The sequence below is a fragment of the Panthera onca genome, chromosome A1 (assembly GCF_046562875.1).
Source record: "Panthera onca isolate mPanOnc1 chromosome A1, mPanOnc1 haplotype 2, whole genome shotgun sequence".
NCBI classification, from domain to species: Eukaryota; Metazoa; Chordata; class Mammalia; order Carnivora; family Felidae; genus Panthera; species Panthera onca.
The window spans coordinates 83,722,546-83,744,504 of NC_138339.1; the positions used below are offsets into that span (position 1 = coordinate 83,722,546).

The 21,959-nt window shown below is 34.8% G+C and overlaps 1 long non-coding RNA gene and 1 pseudogene across 13 annotated transcripts in view; both read left to right on the forward strand.

Annotated features, from left to right (window-relative positions):
- Nucleotides 1-21,959, forward strand: part of LOC132681168 (uncharacterized) — a 159,793-nt gene that overhangs the window by 22,413 nt on the left and 115,421 nt on the right. For all 13 annotated transcript variants that reach the window (XR_013556060.2, XR_009610900.3, XR_009610906.3 and 10 more), the window contains 2 exons: nucleotides 5,671-5,792; nucleotides 6,771-6,873. This is a non-coding gene — a long non-coding RNA (uncharacterized LOC132681168). The remainder of the gene's footprint in view (nucleotides 1-5,670; nucleotides 5,793-6,770; nucleotides 6,874-21,959) is intronic.
- LOC144616643 (ATP synthase peripheral stalk subunit d, mitochondrial pseudogene) lies at nucleotides 15,883-19,487 on the forward strand (annotated as a pseudogene).

Genomic DNA, 21,959 nt, shown 5'->3' on the forward strand with positions numbered 1-21,959 from the left:
GATGAAGAGTTTTGTTCTTATGTAAACTTGCTTAATAGTTGTCCTACCCAAGAGAAGTATAAAAAAATCCTTAATTATGAATTTTCCTTTTTATATACATTATAAAACCTTCTTATCATTATATGCTAAGCATATTTCATATATTGTTTAATCTGTTTATATAAACTGTAAAATTCCCATTTTACTGGTGAAGAATTTGAGGCTCAACCGTGGTTAAGTAATTTGCTCAAGTCACATAGCTGATGAGTAACATTGCAAGGATTTGAAGTATGTGTCCCTCTAGAGCCCATTCCTGATCTATGCTGATTTCCCTGCTTCTCATCAAGTAACTCATTGTATTATCTTTGGATTATAGGTCAAATTGTATTCTCACAGGCACATAAAAGTGCATAGAGGAACTCTTTTATAAAACAAAGGAAAATCTATATAATTTCATGTTATTTTTATGTCCCAATAGCTATAGGATAATATTCTCTCTGTTTGATTATGTGCTTTATAAATGGTACTTTATAGATGAAACTCTTTCCTTAGAGTCATTTGGTACTAGGTTGACTTAGCTATTAAATACCACCTTTGCTAGAGGTTGAAAAATGAATATCAAGAAAATTTATTATTACTGATTTGCATTCTTCAGAATGTTTTTGTCTTTAGTGACTTCCAGGGGGACAAATCAGTTTCACTTATTAGGTATATTATTTTGCTTGGGCTGTGTAGCATTGTACCACAAAAGGGATAGCTTAAGCAACAGAAATTTATTGTTGCCTGGTTCTTGAGGCTAGAAGTCCAAGATCAAGGTGTTGTCAAGGTAATTCCTTCCAATGGCTGTGAGAAAGATAATCGATTAGATGCCTCTCTCCTAGCTTGTGGTGGTTTGTTGGTAATCTTTGGTATACTTTGGTTTATAGACGGCGTCATCCTGATCCCTGTCGTCATCTTCATGTGGTGACCTCCCTGTGTATGTTTCTGTCTTTATGTCCAAAGTTTCCTTATTTATAAAGACACCAGTCATATTGGATTAGAGCCTATCCTAATGACCTCATTTAACTTGATAATCTGCAAAGACCTTATTTCCAAATAAGGTCACATTCACAGGTACTGAGGGTTAGGACTTCAACATATTTTTGGGGGGACACCATTCAACTCATAACAGTAGGCAACTTTTTCTGAGATAATAGATTTGAAAACTCTTTAATAGTGATCAATGTTTGCAGTTTATCAATTCACTGGTACAGTTATACGCATGTCTGCCCATAAGTGAGTCAGGTCTGAATATTCTTTTGGATAGGACTGATTTTACCATAGTATTCTTAAAACACTGTAGGAAGAACAGCCTGGAGAAGTATTTAGGAAGGATTTCAATAAATGATACGATGGAGTGTCACAGTGTATGGAGCAGATAATGAGCTTTTGGGAATTCAAGTACAAAATCAGTATAGCTGTGGTATGATGAAGTTGGGATTTAGACAGATATTCAGAGCAAGAGGATGCTATAGAAACAGAGAGGTTATGGGTTGAGGTTCTGTTGTAGGAATGTGTATTTTATGTAGAGTGGGCCATGGTGATAAAGGGAGGCTTTGGGCCAGTTATATTGTGAAGGAATCCTGGCTCTGGCCCTTTAGAGTTAAGGCCAATTTTAATTTTTAAGTTTCAAGAAATTCCTGTAGGATTTATTTTTAATTTTACTCTGTAGACAATTTGAAATATATCATTAACAAGAAAAACATGACCTGTATCCCTACTACCCAGTGCTAGTTGTTATTAACATTTTGGCATCTTGATACAATTCTTATGAAATTCCTGCCATGCTTTTTGATTGAGATTATACCACCTAAATAGTTTACTAAAATAAATCAACACCTGTTTCTAAATATGTATCTGAATTTGAGACCCATTGGGGAAGAGACCTAATGACCACTGATGATGAATCGGGTCACCATAATTCCATAAACCATTAGGTCAAGACAGTTTTGTCTCATGTGATTTAGTCCTTTGCCTTGTCCTGTTGTCCTTCCTCCTGTCTTTCACACTACTGCCAAGATCTTTTTAATGATTACATCACTCCTCTGGCTTACCTCCTTTAGTCAGACCGAGGTCCAGCTATTTAGCATAATAGGCATCTCTGTGATCTTTTTCATGCCTTTTTCTTCTCATTTTATACTTTCCAAAAAGCTTTTAGAATTTCTCAGAATATTGTGTACCCTTTTGCACCTCTATAATTTTTCACCTCTCCCCTGCACTAAGAATGTCTTCTTTCTTTTTGTCCCTCTGTTCAATGGCTGTTATTTTTTAAATACTCATTTCACATGACATTTCTTCTCTAAAGCCTTTATTCTAAGCCAGTTTTCTTTTAGTATCTGTAGCACTTTCTAGAAAACTGGCTATAAACTGATGACAGGGTATCATAGTGACTAATTTCCTTCTTTATCCTTCTTATTTTTTTCTTTTTAAAGAAAGTTTAATTTAAATTCTAGTTGTTAACAGAGTGTAATATTAGTTTCGGGTGTACAGTATAGTGATTCAGCACTTCCATACAATACCTGGTGTTCATCAAAACTTGTGCACTCCTTAATCCCCATCACCTATTTCACCTATCCCCCCTCCCATCTCCCCTCTGGTAACCATCAACTTATTTTCTGTAGCTAAGGGTATGTTTCTTGGTTTGCTTTTCTCTCATTTTCTCCTTTGCTTGCTTGTTTTTTTAATTAAATTCCACATATGAGTGAAATCATATGATATTTGTCTTTTGCTGACTGACTTATTTTGCTTAGCATAATCCTCTATTCTATCCATGTTGTTGTAAATGGCAAGATTTCATTTATTTTTCATGACTAAGTAATATTCCATTTGTGTGTGTGTGTGTGTGTGTGTGTGTGTGTGTGTGTGTGTGTGTGTGTGTATACCACATCTTTTTTCTTTTTTTAGTTTCAAGCCTTAACTACTAGTTACAGTGTTACAGGCTTTAAGTTCCAGTGTTCGTTTCAGGAAAAGGATTTAGTGATTCATCACTTACATATGACACCCAGCACTCATCACAAGTGACTTCCTTAATATTCATCGCCCTTTTAACCCATTCCATCACCCACTTAACCTTCAGCAACCCTCAGTTTGTTTTCTATGGCTAGGAGTCTGTTTTATGGTTTGCCTCTCACACTACGTCCCCGACCCATGTTCATCTGTTTGGTTTCATAAATTCCACATATGAGTGAAATCATATAGTATTTGTCTTTCTCTGACATATTTCATTTAGCATAATACATTCTAGCTTCATCCACATCATTGCAAATGGCAAGATGTCATCCTTTTTGATGGTGAGTAATATTCTATTGTATATATGCACCACAACTTCTTTATCCATTCATCAGTCAATGGACATTTGGGCTGTTTCCATAATTTGGCTGTTGTCGATGATGCTGCTTTAAACATCGAGTTGGGTGTATTCCTTCAAATCAGTATTTTTGTATCCTTTGGGTAAATACCTAGTAGTGCAACTGCTGGATCATAGTGTAGTTCTATTTTTACTTTTTTGAGGAACCTCCACACTGTTTTCCAGAGTGGCTACACCAGTTTGCATTCCCACCAACCATGTAAGACGGTTCCCCTTTCTCTGCATCCTTGCCAACATCTGTAGTTTCCTTTGTTATTAATTTTAGCCACTTTACAGGTGTGAAGTGATATCTCATTGTAGTTTTGATTTCCATTTCTCTGATGATGAGTGATGTTGAGCATCTTTTCATGTGTCCGTTAACCATCTGAATGTCTTCTTTGGAAAATGTCCATTCATGTCTTCTGCCCATTTCTTCATTGAATTATTTGTTTTTTTGGGTGTTGAGTTTACTAATAAGTTCTTTGTAGATTTTGGATCTATTAGATGTGTCATTTGCAATTATCTTCTGCCATTCTGAACGTTGTCTTTCAGTTTTGTTGATTGTTTCCCTTGCTGTGCAGAAGCTTTTTATCTTTATGAAGTCCCTTTAGTTCATGTTTGCTTTTGTTTCTTTTGCCTCAGGAGACAAGTTGCTGTGGCCAATGTCAAAGAAGTTGCCACCTGTGTTCTCCTCTATGATTTTTATAGTTTCCTGTCTCACATTTAGGTCTTTCATCCCTTTTGAATTTATTTTTGTGTAGGGTGTGAGAAAGTGGTCCAGTTTCATTCTTTTGCATGTCGCTGTCCAGTTTTCTCAACACCATTTGTTGAAGAGACTTTTTTCCTTTGGATATTCTTTCCTGTTTTGTCAAAGATTAGTTGAGAATATAGTCATGGGTCCATTTCTGGGTTTTCTATTCTGTTGATCTATGTGTCCGTTTTTATGCCAGTACCATACAGTCTTGATGATTACAGCTTTGTAATATACCTTGAAGTCTGGAATTGTGATGGTTCCAACTTTGCTTTTTCTTTTTCAAGATTGCTTTGGCTATTTGGGTCTTTTGTGGTTCCATACAAATTTCCGGATTGTTTGTTCTAGCTCTGTGAAAAATGCTGTTGGTATTTTGGTGGCTGCATTAAATGTGTAGATTGCTTTGGGTAGTATAGACTTTTTTTTTTTTTTTTTTTTTTTTTTGCTTTTTTAACATTTATTTATTTATTTATTTTTTCAATATATGAAATTTAGTATAGACATTTTAACAATATTTGTTCTTCCAACCCGTGAGCATGGATTGTCTTTCCATTTCTTGTGTCATCTCCAATTTCTTTTTTTTTTAAATTTTTTTAAAGTTTATTTATTTTGAGAGAGAGCAGGCGGGTTGGGGGCAGAGAGAGAGAGGGGAGAGAGAGAATCCCAAGCAAGCTCTGCACTGTCAGCGCAGAGCCCGACTCAGGGCTTGAACTTACGAACCATGAGATCATGACCCTGAACTGAAATCAAGAGTCAGGCACTTAACCAACTGAGCCACCCCATCATCTTTAATTTCTTTAATCAGTGTTTTTATAGTTTTCAGAGTCTGCCATCTTTATCTTTTTTACTAGACTGAATTACTTAAGAGGAAGGGTCATGTGTTAGTTATGTTAGTATATATAGCACTTGGCATTGTACCTAGTAGGTGTTTGAGCAAAATGTTTGCTGAATAAGTAAACAATCTTGTGGTTTCATCTAATATTGTCTTGCCAGGAATAGAACTATAGCAAGAATAAGTGGTATTTTGATAAGAGAATAAGATGACTAGTTCATTTCAAGTTATCAAGCAATTATTAGGCATTTACAGTTTGTGAGGTATTCTGCTGGGCATTGTGGAAATGGGAAACTAAAGTGAAGGAGAACTTTAGGGGCACCTGGGTGGCTCATTGAGTTGGGTGTCCGACCTCGGCTCAGGTCATGATTTCACAGTTCATGAGTTTGAGCCCTGCATCGGGCTCTGTGTTGATAGCTCAGAGCCTGGAACCTGCTTCAGATCTGTGTCTCCCTCTTTTCTGCCCCTCCCCCACTGACGCTCTGTTTCTCTCCATCTCTCAAAAATGAATACATGTTAAAAAAAAATTGAAAAAAAATATAATGAAGGAGAACTTTAAGAGTTTGCAGCCTAGTGGAGAACTTCCAGTTTTGGTGAGTTGGTGGGGAATCACGGTAAGAAATACAGTGAAGACTGGTTAAGGGGACCGACCCACTGAAATAGAATTGTGAGTGGAAACGGTTGTATAGTGACTTTAAATTAACAAAGTTTATTTGGTTACAGGTGGCATTGGGCCTGCATCACAGGTTGTAGCAGATGTTCTCAACATTTCTATCGAGACTTCCTTATATGCACTTGCAAGAGGAGCCCAAGAGCCTCATCCCTGTGGTAGCTACCATTCTCTGGTATGATGCTGTGCTTTCTATTTCACCCTTCATATTCTCGCTGTTTGTTATTGCAAACAGTTATGTAGAACTGGAAGTGGAATGTTTTAATAATACTGATATTGTGATTTCTTTGAGGTTGTGTATTATGCTTTGTTATTCTTACACCTGTTCACAGAAACCCCAAATAGTGAGTGCCTTGCTCATTGTAGATGCTTAGCATTGTGTTCTTGTTTGAATTGTATCTAGTTGTAAGTAGCTCCTTATTGATTATTAACAGATGCTAATCTAATTTTTATTCCTTTCAATAATAAAGAAGCACATAACATCAACTTTACTTAAACACTATGTCTTCAGGTAATGTTGAACCAACTTCTTAACTCTTATGAAGGAGATTCATCTGGTAACTAATAAAATTCCATATCAGGAATATTTAATTACAAACTTCTGTTTTAACATGAATAAACACTATAGCTAGTAATGAAAGTATTTTTTCTTCATAAAAAATGGAAGTATTTTTCAGGATTTTAGGAAATGTCACAGTAATTTTGGCTGTAGTCATACTGAATTTAATGCTATTGAAAATTTTGCTAACATTAACAAAAATATTCTGTAATTTCCTCAGTTATTGCTACTGGTGATGAGGGATGTAAAGTTGGCATGCTTTCATGTTTTGAGCATTTTCATTATACACTTTTGATTTTACATGTCAGAAGCAATCTTTGTTTTAGGTAAGACAGCTGAGAACATTTTTACTCAGGAATAGAGGTCAGCCTTTGACTGTTTGTATTTTTAGGTCAGGGAAAGATCAAATAAAATGAATGAGAGTAAATACATGTACAATTTTGTATGTAAGTATTATAAAATATATATATTTCTCTGACTTTGTTTTTAGTTCATTAAAACATAGTGGCTTGGGACCAAGGCATAGGTTGCATTTCTATGTTAATAATTTTATTTTGTTATTTTCTGTGACCACTGGTAACACTCATCTTGCAGATATAAGCTGTTGTTCACCAGGGAGCTTTGGCAAGAGAATTGGCCAGATCAGCGAGTTCATCTCCCTTGGGGAAAAACAACTTGAAGCTCATCTCTGTTGAAGGTGAGTCAGTGTCATCTTCACACAGGAAAGATCACACTAGTGTTATTTGATGTTTTCAGCATTATCAAGCAATAGTTTGGCTTAAACTTTGTTTTATGGGATGTTAAACCATCATGCTTTATTACTAGAGTGTAGTGAAGATTCACACAGAAATCAACCTGACAATGAAAAGGGGTGGAAGTGACAGTTTGGTGTTTATGAATATACCTAAAAGTAGTAGGGGTACTCTTTCTTTTCTTTCTTTTATTTTTTTAAAGTTTATTTATTTTTAAGGATAATCTCTATATCCAGTGTGGGGCTCGAACTTGACCTCAAGATCAAGAGTCACATGCTCTTCCAAGTGAGCCAGCCAGGTGCCCCAGTTTGAGTACTCTTTCTCACCTCCATTCTTATTTCCATATAACACATGCTAGCTAACTTATAATTCTTGACTTTTATTTGAATGAATATTGGCTAGAACAGAATCACATGTTACTTATTTATTTTAAAGTATATTACTGATTTCAGGGGCGCCTGGGTGGCTCAGTTGGTTAAGCATCCAACTTCGGCTCAGGTCATGATCTTGTGGTTTGTGGGTTTGAGCCCCGCATTGGGCTCTGTGCTGACAGCGTGGAGCCTGGAGGCTGCTTTGGATTTTGTGTCTTCCTCTCTCTCTGGCCCTCCCCCAACTCATGCTCTGTCTCTTTCTGCTCTCAAGAATAAATAAACATTAAAAAATTTATATAAAACATAAAATATATTACTAATTTCAGGAAATTTCAGATAACTGCAGTATCAATGTCTCATCTGTTTTCGAATACATTATTTGGTCTTTCAACTGGTAGCCATTGTTGATGCTTGCCACAGGCTTTCTTTCCTAGATATATAGTGGATGACCATATATGTTTCATATTATTACAAGGGGTAGTAGTGTATCTAATAGCAATCTGTAATTCAGGTCATTATTATTTAATGCATATTCATTAATCGTTACTTCACTTTACGAATTACATTTGTGATTTGACCTAACCCTTCCTAACCATGATGTTTGTGTGTGTGTCTGCATGTGTGTAACACTGTATGTAAGTAACTTGATAACAGTTACCGATGTTGCTTTGGCCCTCTTTACTCAAGTTGTTTTCACTTGAATCATCACCAATGTCAGGTTGTCAAAGTAAATTTTCTTTTACAGTTCTGCTTTAGTACTAGTCTATCTTTTTTGTTGTCACTGTTCCCTTTTAATTTTTCTTCTTTTGGGATATAAACAAATCCCAAATCAAAGACTGGTAGGACTGATGCTCACTGACTTCAAAAAACAGGTCTCTCTGTAGGGAGAGGATCTTTACAGGTACATGATGTTCCATGATTATAACCAGCCTTACCATCTATACTAAATGGCTTGTGAAAGGCCACAAAATATAAAAAGGAATAACATGGCACTATATTTGGAGAAAAGGTTTGATTGCATAGTTTTCTTTTCCTCAAAAAGGCACTCAGTGTTTTTGTAGGAAGATTGGGCTTTCCCTTCCCATGCCTTATAAGTAGTTATTAAGTATAACTCATTGTGTTTTCAAAAGTCTCATTTCTTGGAAGCATTGTTTTAAGATGATTGTCTCAGTATTATTTTTTTCTCATTAGGCCTAGCTCAAACATTTTCAGTTGGACTAGACTTTGGAAATTTCTTTAACATTATAGTGGAAGTTAAACTTATTTAGTGTATAAACTTGAGTTTGTCTTTACTAGAATAATTTCTATTGTAGGTGTAGTGATGTGATACTACTTTTTGAATAATTAATAATTATAATTATATAATTGTTATTAAAACTGATGTAATTTGTTCCACTCTAAGTGCTTTTTATATTTTATTATATTTTTACAACAGTTATGTGGGGTAGGAATAATTATCTCAGGTTTATAGACGAGAAAACTTAGAGCCAGAGTTCAATAATTTGCGTAAGGTCAGTGAATGACCAAGGATTTCAGTCCTGAACTATGTGGCCTCAGAACTTCTGCCCAGAGCTCCTATTTATAAGTGCTGTGTTAAGCTGCTTGAAAGGTTTACTTACGCAACTTGAGAATGCGCTGTTTCACTTTTGAGGCACAGTCTGGCCAGTTCACAGTGATTTTGTACAAATGACTGAGGTACACCAAAATGTATCTGGCTGAAACATTTGCTTTTGTGACTTTATGTAGACACAACGTTGGACAGTCTGCCAGTATATTGTGTATACTTCATGTTGTGTGTATGCTGCGTGCATGTTATCAGGTGTATGGATTCTTGATAATGCTTTCTTGGAAAACTTGCTATAACTTTAGTGTCTGCCCCACTCTTCAAGTAGTAAAATTGTTGTTTAATTTGCAAGTTTGCTAGAGCTGGAGATCCTTGTTCTGGGAGATTATTTACATGTTGATATAAAGCAGATAGGCTAAAATGGTGATATTAGTTCTCTAACAGGTGTATAATGCAATATGAAATGTTAGTGTGACCATTGTTGAGGAAAGCCATATTACATAAATTGAATAGACATTCTGGAAACCTATGATCCCATGATTTTTCCCTCCACAAACAAGAGAAACCGTTGAAGGATTTTAAGGTACAGATTGTGTTCTCTTTAGCATACATACAAGGTTTTCTGTTAGTGGTCCATTCCATGTTGTCTCAAGCTTGCCTCCGGCAGCCCTCTTCCTTACTCCCCCATGTCATGTATACTCCTTACATGTCTACCTCAGTTAAACTGAGAGCCTTATATTTTATATTTATGTACCTTTATATTTTATTGCACTTATTATATCTCTCTAGACTATAGATTTCTTTCTTTTTTAAGGATTATTTATTGATTTATTTATCTATTTTGAGAGAGAGAGAGACACACACACAGACAGAGAGCATAAGCAGGGGAAGGGCAGAGAGAGGGAGATAGAGAGAGAGAATCCCAAGCAGGCTGTGCACTGTCAGCACAGAGCTCCAAACTCCAGAACCATGAGATCATGACCTCAGCCAAAATCAAGCGTCAGAAGCTTAATCAACTGAACTACTCAGGCGCCCCTAGACTGTTACATATCTTAATGGCAAGCGCAAAGGCTATGTGTTTAATTCATTTTTATATCCCCAGGGTTTAGTACAATTCCTGGTACATATAGATGCTTAATAAGCATTTGTTAAGTGAATGAATTAAACAGATGGGTAACCTACAAGGAAAGAAAAGATTTTCCTCACAGTTGGTGTGATAATGGTGATAAAATGAATTCCAAGGTGGAGTGCTGCTACACTTTTCTGGGATATTCAGTGTTATAAACAGTATTGTTCCTGAAGTCTCACCATAGTCATACTAGCTTCTTAGAGGCAGTATAGTGTATGTCTGCAATTTTGTTATCTTGAACAACTAACCACTTATTGGAAATTTACCCATAAAATTTCAATAGTTGAATTTTTTCTGAAATAATATATTTTAATAATAAGTGTAATACATCTTGACTTAAGGACTCTATTAATTCCCTTAAGGAGAGCCACATGTGCTTTGGTATAATGATCAGTCTAAAGTTGGAAAAGGATCCTTCTGTTTGAAAATGATGAAAAATAAGTGAAAGAATGAACCTATTTCTTATCACATTTAAAGTTTCATGGGATGCCTGGGTGGCTCAGTCGATTAAGTGTCTGACTTCGGCTCAGGTCATGATCTCACCATTTGTGAGTTTGAGCCCCTTGTCGGGCTGTGTGCTGACAGCTCAGAGCCTGGAGCCTGCTTCAGATTCTGTGTCTCCCTCTCTGTACCTCTCCCATGCTCACATTCTGTGTGTCTCTCTCAAAAAATAAATAAACATTAAAAAAATAAAGTTTCATTTGCTTCAGAGGTTTTTTTTTTAAATGTTTATTTATTTTGAGAGAGAGAGCGTGAGCGAGCACACAAGTGGGGGAATGGCAGAGAGAGGGGGAGAGAGAGAGAGAGAGACAGAGAATCCCAAGTGGTCTTAGTGCTCTCAGTACAGAGCTCCGTCTCACCAACTGTGAGATCATGACCTGAGCCAGAATCAAGAGTTGGACACTTAACCGACTGAGCCATTGTCTAGGCACCCCTAAAGTTCTATGTGCTTTAAAACTGTAATTCTTATGTCATGCAATCCCGATTAAAATGGTTATGATGGCCAGTATTATCAGAATGACAGATTCTAACATAGGTTAGTAGTTTTACATTTAGAAAAACACTAATTTATCATATTACCTTTTTAGTTATATGGCGAACTTTGGGTTGATTTATATTTTGTTTATTTATAATTTAATAAGATTATATTAGTTAGAGGTCAAATGTTCTTTGGCCATCAGCTTACATTAGTTTTAACTAAGGAAATGTTATACAATGAAGATAGTAAAAGGAAGCTTATGGCTTCTGATATTAACTATATTATGTTAAGTGATTTTATTTGTTTTAGGCTATATAGAAACAACTTATGAAAATGTACTGAATTAAAATTTGCTATGCTGAAACAGCATATTCACTAAATAAATAAAATGAGGTGTGTGTGAAGGGAGTTGGATGGAATGTGATTTTCTTTGCTCAAGCTATAAACAGTAAGACTTTTTAAAAAACGTTTATTTATTTAGTGAGAGAGAGTGTGTGGGGGAGGGACAGAGAGAGTAGGAGAGAGAGAATCTGAAGCAGGCTCCATGCTGACAGTGAAGAGCCTGAAACAAAGCTCGATCCCATGAGCCGTGAGATCATGACCTGAGCTGAAACCAAGAGTCGGACACTTAACTGACTGAGCCACCCAGGCACCCCAAACAGTAAGACTTTTAATTTTGTGGGAAGACATTAAATACTCTGGTCATTCAACTTGTATATCCTTTAACCTATTTAATAGTCAAAAACTTGTAAGTAAATATGTGTGCTGCTGAGAAACAGTGATAAAAAATGGCAACAAAAGTCACATAATGAAAAAGAATACTAAAAAAAATCCAGGGATTTTACTGTAGCTCATTATTCACTACATTTCTGGCAGTCTTCATGATTACAAATCACTTGATTGACTAACTAGACATTTCAAAGTGAATTATGAATCAGGTTCATTTTTTCTGGTTGATAGTTGGCACATGCTGTAACTCTTAAACCTTGTGATATATCAAATTCTTGTAACAGTAATAAGAGATACAATCAACTCTTTATTTTAGGAAAATTATATAGCCTTTTCAAAGAATGAAATGCAGTTGTTAACATTTTAACAACACAGTGTAATCCTTGCTTTTGTATTCCAAAGTGGAATTCACAATGATGACATTATTTTTCAGATTAAAAAAATCTGTAGACTGGTTTTCCATCAGGCATAAAACTCCTATTGATATCAATTCTGTAGGCTTCTTGGGCAGTTGCCTGAGCCTTGGTTGTGAAAACAGTTGCATAACTTTCCTTAGTATTTAAAAATGCATGATGAAGGAATTGTATGTTGTTAACATTTTCCTTTGAAGGAAATGCGGTTTTCCCTAAATACCTAATTTGTAATGAGGCCATGATGTTGCATACTTTAAAATGTGGAGCATTTTAATGGTTATTAATAAAAAGGGTCTCTTTTTGAGATGGGAAAAGGGTCCATAGTGCCTTGAATCTTGAATCTTTCCATTCGTAAAACTTAATCAAGGGGGTAAATTATGCTTTCAAATGCATTCTCTTCTCTTTTGACTTAATAAGAATTCTTCATGCATTACTTCACTGGCAGTTGAGTGGCAGAAAATTCCTATAGTACAACTGCATTTGCTTTAATCCCATCCACTCAAGCAATTGAAAATAAAATGGGTGTTCCTTAATGTGATATATTTAGAATTTGAGAATCTTGCACAAAATTCAGTCATTGCCTTAGTGAGGTTTGTTCATTGAAAATTGTCAGGCATGGGAATGTAGGGCCCCAATTATGTAACGGTGTTGTTATGGATCCCCTTACTAATAAAAAAAAATTACATATGGTAAGGTAGTTGTGTATTTCTTATGAAGACGACATCATCAACGTTCGTGGAAGCTTTGCATATATAACAATCACCGAATTGTGCTGCCATATTTTCCCTTATATAAAAACAGAGTAATTAGTGTTGCAGTGTTCCATTGCCTTTAACTTACTTTCTTTGCTCTCTTTTATATGTAAGATTTCTTTATAACTAAAAATGGTTTTATTGCTATTCAGTTATTAAAAAAATGTTTTATTGCTATTCCACTGTCTTTAAAAATATTTTACAAAATTTTTTTGGTGAATAATATCTATCTACTATTAATTTATATGAAAATGTAGAATAGCAATGTATTATTACACATACTTTTAGAAACACAATTATGAAATTTTTATTTTAATGTTTTGTTTTCTTTGAAATTGTCTAAAGTTTTTAAATTTATGCTTTAGCCACCTTGAAGTTTAATTTTTAATACCCTAACCATTAATTATGTGCCTAGTAGTTAAAATTGCTATTAAACATCTTTTATGAGATTACAGTTTTATTTCTGATTAGGCAGTGAATTATATATATAATCAATTATTGCATTCATTTAAAAATTATGACCAAAAGATTAATCCTCCATAGATGTTTTTAACAATATAAGCCATCTGGGTATTGGAATTAAGGAATTAGAAATGGAGAGACAGAGGATCAATTTATTAATTATAGAAAAAACTTTAAGTGTTTTATAACTTCAGTAGATTTTGTAGAATGACCATAAGCTCCACTGAGGTAATAGAATACTGCCATTTTCAAGCCTGGTTTGATGGTTTTTACTTCGACATAGCTGTACATTTGGAATCTAGCAGCATCATTGTACTTCTTCATGTAGATTGAGGTAAGCAATATATGATAAAGTGGGCTTTTGCTGCTGTGACCTGGCCATAGGACTTGGGAATAGAAGAAGAGTGGGGTGGAAAGGAGGAGACAAAAAATATGTTTTCAGGCCCCAGAAATGGACTGAATTATTTTGATCATTTGTTTATGTTGATTAAATAAAAGAGATTGCTAGATTGTTTCCATTTTGTGATGTACAGCCTGATTGCTTTTCAATTAATTGCTTCCTTTGAACAATTTAACATTAGGACAATCATTGGGAGAGAGAATGGGAGTATCTGGAGATTATAGGGAAACTGAAAGAAAATATTCAAGAAGGAATTTCTGGTATTTGTCTTTCTTGGTAAGTGTATAAAGGGGGTCAGGATGTCCAGTATAAAGAAAATCTGCCAAAGACTTGTGTTCCAGTTTATACTTTAATCCTTGATATTTATTCTGCTTTCCTTATCCCACAAAATGTACAAGACAATAAAATGTGCACTTTTGTAACATGGTCCAGTGTCTCAGATTATGTAATTAAATATGTTGCATTTCTCGAGATCAACATTATGTTGGTGTACCTATTCTAGTTTTTATGTTAAAAGTGACATTTTCTGTTTTGGTGATATAAACTGACTTGTTAAATAGCATTGGGTGGGGCGTACCTGGCAGGCTGAGTCAGTGGAGCATGTGACTCTTGATCTTGAGGTTGTGAGTTTGAGCCCCATATTGGGTGTAGAGATTACTTAAAAATAAAATCTTTATAAATAAACAAACAAACAAATAAATAAATAAATAGTACTAGGTATTTTTGGTTAATCCTTCATGGGCCTAGATTTGATAAGGTCTTTATCTTCCTTAGGTGTATGCTAAAGGGTAGAACTACAGATTAATAGGTATGGGGTACACAATTATGGTATCTTTTTTATTACATGAATACTGATATAGTATAAGTGCATTCTGTATGATTTCAGTTGTCTGTGTTGTTGATGTGTTGGATAATCTTTAAAAGAATTGTTTTCGAATCTCCTTTCAATTGGATTTAATGATGTATGGTTTGATTCTGAGAAATCACTTATTATGCAAGAAGACTCAAGGGACATGAATATTAAAGGTGATAGATGCTGGTTGGTATCTGTAATCTAGGATTGATATCAAAGAAAAAACATTTTGTTTTAATTAAAACAAAAGGTTGAAGCCAATATATAGTATCATTTGGTGTGTTCTACTTTTGATGTTTATGTAGTACTTTACAGCCTAAAAAAACATCATTCACTTTTATTGGTGTATTACTTAGGGTTCCCCAGAGAAATAGAACTGATAAGATACATATAACATATACATATACACATATATGTTTATGATTTATTTTAAGAAAGTGGCTCACAGACTTGTACAGGCTGCAAGTCTAAAATCTGCAGGGCAGGCTGGCAGGCTGGAAACTGTGGAGATAATGCTGCAGTCTGGAGGCAAAATACCTTCTTGTCCAGGATCATCAATTTTTCTTCTTAAAGTCTTCAACTTATCAGATGAGGCCCACCCACATTATTGAGGATAATGCCTGTTCTTTAAAGTCAACTGATTATAGATACTAGCGACATCTACAGAATACTTTCAGAGCAACACATAGATTAGTGTTTTGTTAAATAATTGGGCACTATATAAATTATAACCAAGTTGACGAATAAAATTAATCATCACAGTTGGCCTTTTTAAAAAGTATTTATGTCACAAGTCACAAAAATGCCTGGGGTCAAGCTATCAAACTGTCACCACAGAACATATTAGGCAACTGCCTTGAAGTGAAAACTATTAATTCCAGAGATAATAGCCAATAGCCATTTGCTCATTAAGAGTTATTAATTGAGTGCTCTCTATGTGTTAGTATTGCAAAAGAATGGCATTCAAAACCACAAATGGACTCTACTTTCACGTATAATGATTATTGTTGATGCTTAGGAAAGAGACAAAGTGGTTGTTAACTCAAAGACAAACCCATTTAACAAAAGCCCAAGTTTACTAATTTGCCTTATGCAAATTTTTAGTACATAAACCTTGTATCTCAAGATCTAAAATTGTCAATTATCTCTTTAGTTAAATAGCTTATATTTGATACTGTTTTTTTTAGAGATTTCTAAGAACACTTTTGGAAATTTTTCATATTTTAGTTCACTGGTTCTGTGGAACTGTTTTTAAAGCATTGTGTCTTGATGGGCCAATGGGGTTCAGTGAAGGATCTCAAGATGGCTGGGAAAAAACTTGCTTTAAAAGCCATATACTGAGTAGGTTTTGGGGAGATCATACCCTGACACGAAGGCCATTGTTAACTCCCTGACATCCTGGAATGAGACCCTCACCTCCAGGTGGGCTCTTCTCCCTGAGAATCTACCTGCTCTCAACGGGGCTTACTATAAGACCAGTGTGGTGAAGGCTGGGTAGGTAGATGATTTTAAGAAGTTTAATGCTCTGAAGATTCCTGTGCCAGAGGATAAATATACCATTTAGGTGGATGCTGAAGAAGAAGAAGATGTGAAAAGTTGTGCTGAGTTTTTGTCTCTCTCAAAGGCCAGGATTGAGGAATATGAAAAAGAGCTGGAGAAGATGAAGAACACAATTCCATTTGATCAGATGACCATTGAGGACCTGAATGAAGTCTTCCCAGAAAGCAGATTAGACAAGAAGAAGTATCCCTATTGGCCTCACAAGTCAATCGAAAATTTATAAACTTGAGTTGCGAAGAAAACTCTGGCCCTTATATTATAAATGCTGGACATTAAAAATAATTATACAGTAACAAAAAAATAAAGCACCATGTCTTATAATCTAGAAGCAAAAATTCTAGTCTGTATCAGTTTATATTGCTGTTATGTTTATTGATTATGTGCCATAGTAATAACAAAAATTCTTTTAAAATTACTTTATGAAACTTCATGATACTTTATGAAACTTCTCTCTAACTCCATCAATCATAGATCTATTTTAGAGATGAGGAAACCCATGTTCAGAGAGGTTAAGGAACTTGCCCGTGGTTGTACAAACAGTAAGTGATGGAACAGGATTCAGACTTAATTTAGATTCTGTTTGAATCTGCTTGTCTTTGTAGGAAACTTAGCAAGGCTACTGGATCTTTTGGGACAACCTATATATTTAGGTATCCCCTAATATAGAAGGATCCATGTTAGTTTTCATTGTAATTTAGGGCTAATAAAGGTTTCTGTCTTCCATAGAGTATGAAGCTTTTGCCAAATAATTAAAAGCATGTAACTTTTGCCCTTTTTGTTTTGGCTGCCCATAAGCTCATAATACTTTCAGTAATTTCCTTGTCTGTGGTACCTCATGTAATCATGCCCTATGGTTTGTTCGTTTAATTACTGAGCTCTTCCTTTACTTTTAAGTTAACCTGTTATATACAAATATCTTAAGTTCTAAATCACCACAGTCTTTTAAATATTCTAGATAGACAAAAACAAATGTAAGACATTTATTTATTATTATTGTGTAATCTGATTGTTTTGTTCTGTTCATTGATGTGTCCAAGTACCTAAAACATAGATAACACAGAGTAGATGCTGGTGAAGGAGTGGATTGAATTAATATATTTTCTCTTAGACATGTAGCAGATTCTAAGTAGAATTTAAATTTATTTGCATTTATTGTATTTACTAACATGGTAGACTTTGCTGTCTTTACATCTTCTATTTGACATGTCTTTTCTGTTTTTCTCTCCGTTCTTGCTGTCTTTGGATCGACATGATGATTAATTTTGTCTCCTTCACTGGGCCAGAATGGTAATCAGAGACTTGGTCAAATATTTTTTCGTAAAAAATTCTGGGTGTGTTCATGAGGGTGTTTCTGGATGAGATTAATATTTGACTTGGTAGATGAGTAAAGAAGATTGCCCTTCCAGTATGGATGAGCCTCATCTAATCTGTTGAAGGTTTGTATAGAACTGAAACATTTAGCTTTTCTTGGGTTTTAAGCCAGCTGGCTTTCAGACAGGAACTATACTATTGGTTCACCTAGTTCTCAGGCCTTTGGGCTTGGATTGGAACTACACCATCAGCTGTCCTGGGCCTCCAGCTTGTTTACTGCAGCTCTCTTCATGAACCAATATGTATATATCCATCCTACCTATTGGTTTTAGTTCTGTTTCTCTGGATATCCCTGAAGAATACAATTGATAATTTAAAAATTTTCCATTTTCCATGTAATTTAGAAGTTATACACTCTATTTCTGTTCATTTATTGGTTACTCTAGAATGAATAATAAACATAATTTTCATAGTCTAAAGTTAATCAGTACCTTTTACCTCCTTTTAGATAATACAAAAACTTTACAACACTTTAACCCCATTTATCCCCCAACCTGACACATTGTTATTGTGCTTTGTATATTTTTTAACCCTTGAGACTTGTTACTATTTTTTATATGTTATATTTATGTACAAATATTCACATATTTAGCACTTTATTTGCTGTTAATTCTTCCATGTTAGATCTTCTATCTGGAATATGTTTCTGCTACTAGTAGTTTATTCTTGGGCATTTCTTCTAGAAAGTGTTGATGACAAACTCTGTTTTTATTGTTCTGACAAAGTCTTTTTATTTTATTCTTTAACCATATTTTGCTGGGTGTAAAATTCAGGATTAGCAGTAATTTTTGTCATCATATTTAAGATCTCATTCCACTGTTTTCTGGTTTTTGCTGTTGTTTTTGTTATGTCAATTATTGATCTGACCTTCACATATGTATATATGTATGTATATATGGATATATATGTGTGTGTGTGTGTGTGTGTATAGCTTTGAAGATATATTTTGTATATTATAAATTCACCTATTTCAAGTATATAATTCAGTGATTTTTAAAAATAAATTCAGCAATTTTGTGCAGCCATCATCGATTAGTTTTAGAACATTTCTGTCACCCTAATAAGAAACCTCATGTCCATTACCTGTTAATCCCCATTCCCTCTCCCTGACCCCAAACGGCACTAATCTATTTTCTGTCTCTGTAGATTTGCCTTTTCTTGAAATTTTGTATAAATCAAGTCACACAATATGTGATCTCTTGTGTTGGCATTCTTTCACTTAGCATATTTTTGAGTTCCATGTGTGTTGAAGCATGTATTAGTATTTGTTCTTTCTATTGATGAATAGTATTCCACTATATAGATATACCACATTTTGTCTCTCTTATCATCAGTTGATGGACATTTAAGTTTTTTTCAGATTTTGACTGTGAATATGAATAATGCTGCTAAAAGAATTCATGTGTAAATCTTTGTATATGTTTTCATTTCTTTTGGGTAAATACCTAAGAGTAGAATTACCCAGTCATTTGGCAAATTTCTTTCTTTATTTCTTTTTTAAGTTTATTTATTTTTGAGAGAGAGAGACAGAGTGTGAACAGGGGAGGGGCAGAGAGAGGGAGACACAGAATCCGAAGGCGGATCCAGGCTCTGAGCTGTCAGCACAGAGCCTGATGCGGGATTCGAACTCTCGAACTGTAAGATCATGACCTGAGCCGAAGTCGAATGCTTAACCAGCTGAGCCACACAGGCATCCCTTGGCAAATTTATTTCCAACTTTTTATATGAGACTGTCAAACTATTGCCTAAAGTGTTTGCATTCCCACCTGCAAAGTGTAAGGATTCTTGTTTCCCCACATTATCATCTATTATTTAAAGTAATCTCTACACCTAACATGGGGCTTGAACTCATGACCCCAAGATCAAGAGTCTCTACTGACTGAGCCCGCCAGGTGCCCCTATTATCATCTATTAAAAAAAAATATTATAACCATCCTAGTGGGTGTGAAATTGCTTCTTGTTGTAGTTTTAATTTGCATTTCCTACACTAATGGTATTGAATATCTTTTCATATGCTTATTATTCATTCATATATATTCTTTGGTGAAATGCTTTTTTTTAAAAAATTTTACTCAGTTTTTAGATTGGTTTTTTTCTTATATACAAAGAATTCTTTGACTATTTTGTATACAAGTCCCTTATAAGATATAAATTTTGCAATATTTTCTCCCACTCTGTTGCTTGTCTTTTAATTTTCTTAATGGCGTCTTTTGAAGTACAAAAGACTTGAATTTTGTGAGGTCTTTTTTATCAAAAATCTTTTTGTTATATCTAAGAAATTTTTGCCTAGCCCAGGGTCTTAAAGATAATCACATGTGTCTTCTTTTAAAAATTTGTTTTAGCTCTAACAATCAAATTTCTGATTTATTTTCTGTTAATTTTTATATGAATATTCAGTTTTCCTAGTACCATTCATTAAAAAGGCTATCCTTTCCCTTTGTGACTTTCTTTTATACCTTTGTTGAAAGTCAGTTGACTATAAATGCAAGTGTTTATTTCTGTACTCAGTTCTATTCTACTGATCTACATGTCTTTTTTTAAGTTTATTTATTTATTTTGAGAGAGAAAGAGTGTGTGTGTATACATGCACAAGTGTGGGAGGGGCAGAGAGAGAGGGAGAGAGAGAGAATCCCAAGCAGTCTCTACACTGTCAGTGCAGAGCCTGATTCAGGGCTTGATCTCATGACCATGAGATCATGACATGAGCTGAAATCAAGAGTTGGACGTTTAACGGACTGAACCACCCAGGTGCCTCTACATGTCTGTCCTTTGCCAGTACAACATCATGTTGATAACAACTGAAGTAGCTTTATATTAAGTTTTGAAATTGGGAAGTATAAGTTGTCCAGCTTTGCTTGTCTTTCTTTTTTTAAATTTAATTTAATTTTAGAGAGGGAGTGTGAGTAGGGGAGAGGGGCAGACGGAGAGGGAGAGAGAGAGAATCTCAAGCAGGCTCCCCACTCAGGGTGGAGCCCAACGTGGGGCTTGATCCCACGACCCTGGGGTCACGACCTGAGCCAAAATCAAGAGTTGCATGCTCAACTGACCGAGCCACCCAGGTGCCCCAGCTTTGTTTTCCTTTGTCAGAATTGTTTTGGTATTCTGTATAAATTCTATGTAAATTTTGCAATTTTATGTAATTTGTAATTCTATATAAATCTTAGGATTATCTTTACCAATTTTTTACAGAAGGCTGCCAAAGTTCTGGTAGGAATTGTGTTGAATATATGAATCAACCTGGGGAGAATTGCCATTGTAACAATATTTAACTTTGTGCTTCATAAACCTGGCATCTGACCTTCTTTTGAAGGTAACCTTCCTTTTTTTTCTCCCACTGTGGTTGTTTTTAAGGTCCTGTTCTTTTCTTTTAGACTTAAATAGTTTTTTTGTGATGTCTTTAAGTGTGGATTTACTTTTATTTATATTGCCTGGGAACTTTTGGTTTCTTGATTATGTGGATTGGTGTCTTTGATCAGTTCTGGAAAATTTTTGATTTCTTCAAGTACTGTTTTCATAAATCTAAAATACCGTCAATTGAAAGATGTACCATTTATTTATGCACCACTAAAAGAGACAAAAATGTTACTAATGCATTAATAGTATTATGTGATGCATGAATGGTCATACTGACCCTCGTTGCTTAGAAATTTGTCATTTTCCCAAAGGATTTGGCAAACATTTCTTCATTTGCATTACTTTATGCATGATATTTTACCTGTATCTCTGTAAGAAAGCATAGCACAATTTCATATTCTTGTATTTTTCTTTCTTAGGTCCTATAAGTAATTAGTTGCTGCTTTTTCAATATGTTCAGGTCAGTTCAGACTGTTATAACAAATCCTGTAAACTGGTTGGGTGACTTAAATGACAAACATTTATTCCTCACAGTTCTGAAGTCTGGGAAGTGCAAGATCAAGGTACTGACAGATTCAGTGTCTGGTGAGGCTCTTGTTCCTGATTTGCAGATGGCTACCTACTTGCTGTATCCTCACATGGTGGGGAGAGAGATCATCTCTCTCATGTCTTGTAAGGGCACTAATCCCATTCATGAGTTTCACTCCCAAGACCTAATTACCTCCCAAAGGTACCTCTACCTCTAAATACCATTAAATTGGGATTAGGATTTAAACGCATGAATTTTGAGGGGACACAATTATTTAGCTCATAGTACAAGAATATAATGACTAATCATTTCTGGCCGTTGTTTCAGTTATGAATATTTGTTTCACTAATGTCAGGCTTTGTGTTTGTGTATACACTTTAGCTTCTAAACAACTTTTCTGAAGTATATTGTATATCACAGTAACTTCTTAATGGCAGATCATAGTTTTGTTTGTTTTTGCTTTTTGGGTTTTTTTGGTGCCAAAACCAGGAAAAAGCATAGTTTAAAAAAATTTATTCTTATATAGTGTACAACATGATAATTTAATGTACCTATACATTGTGAA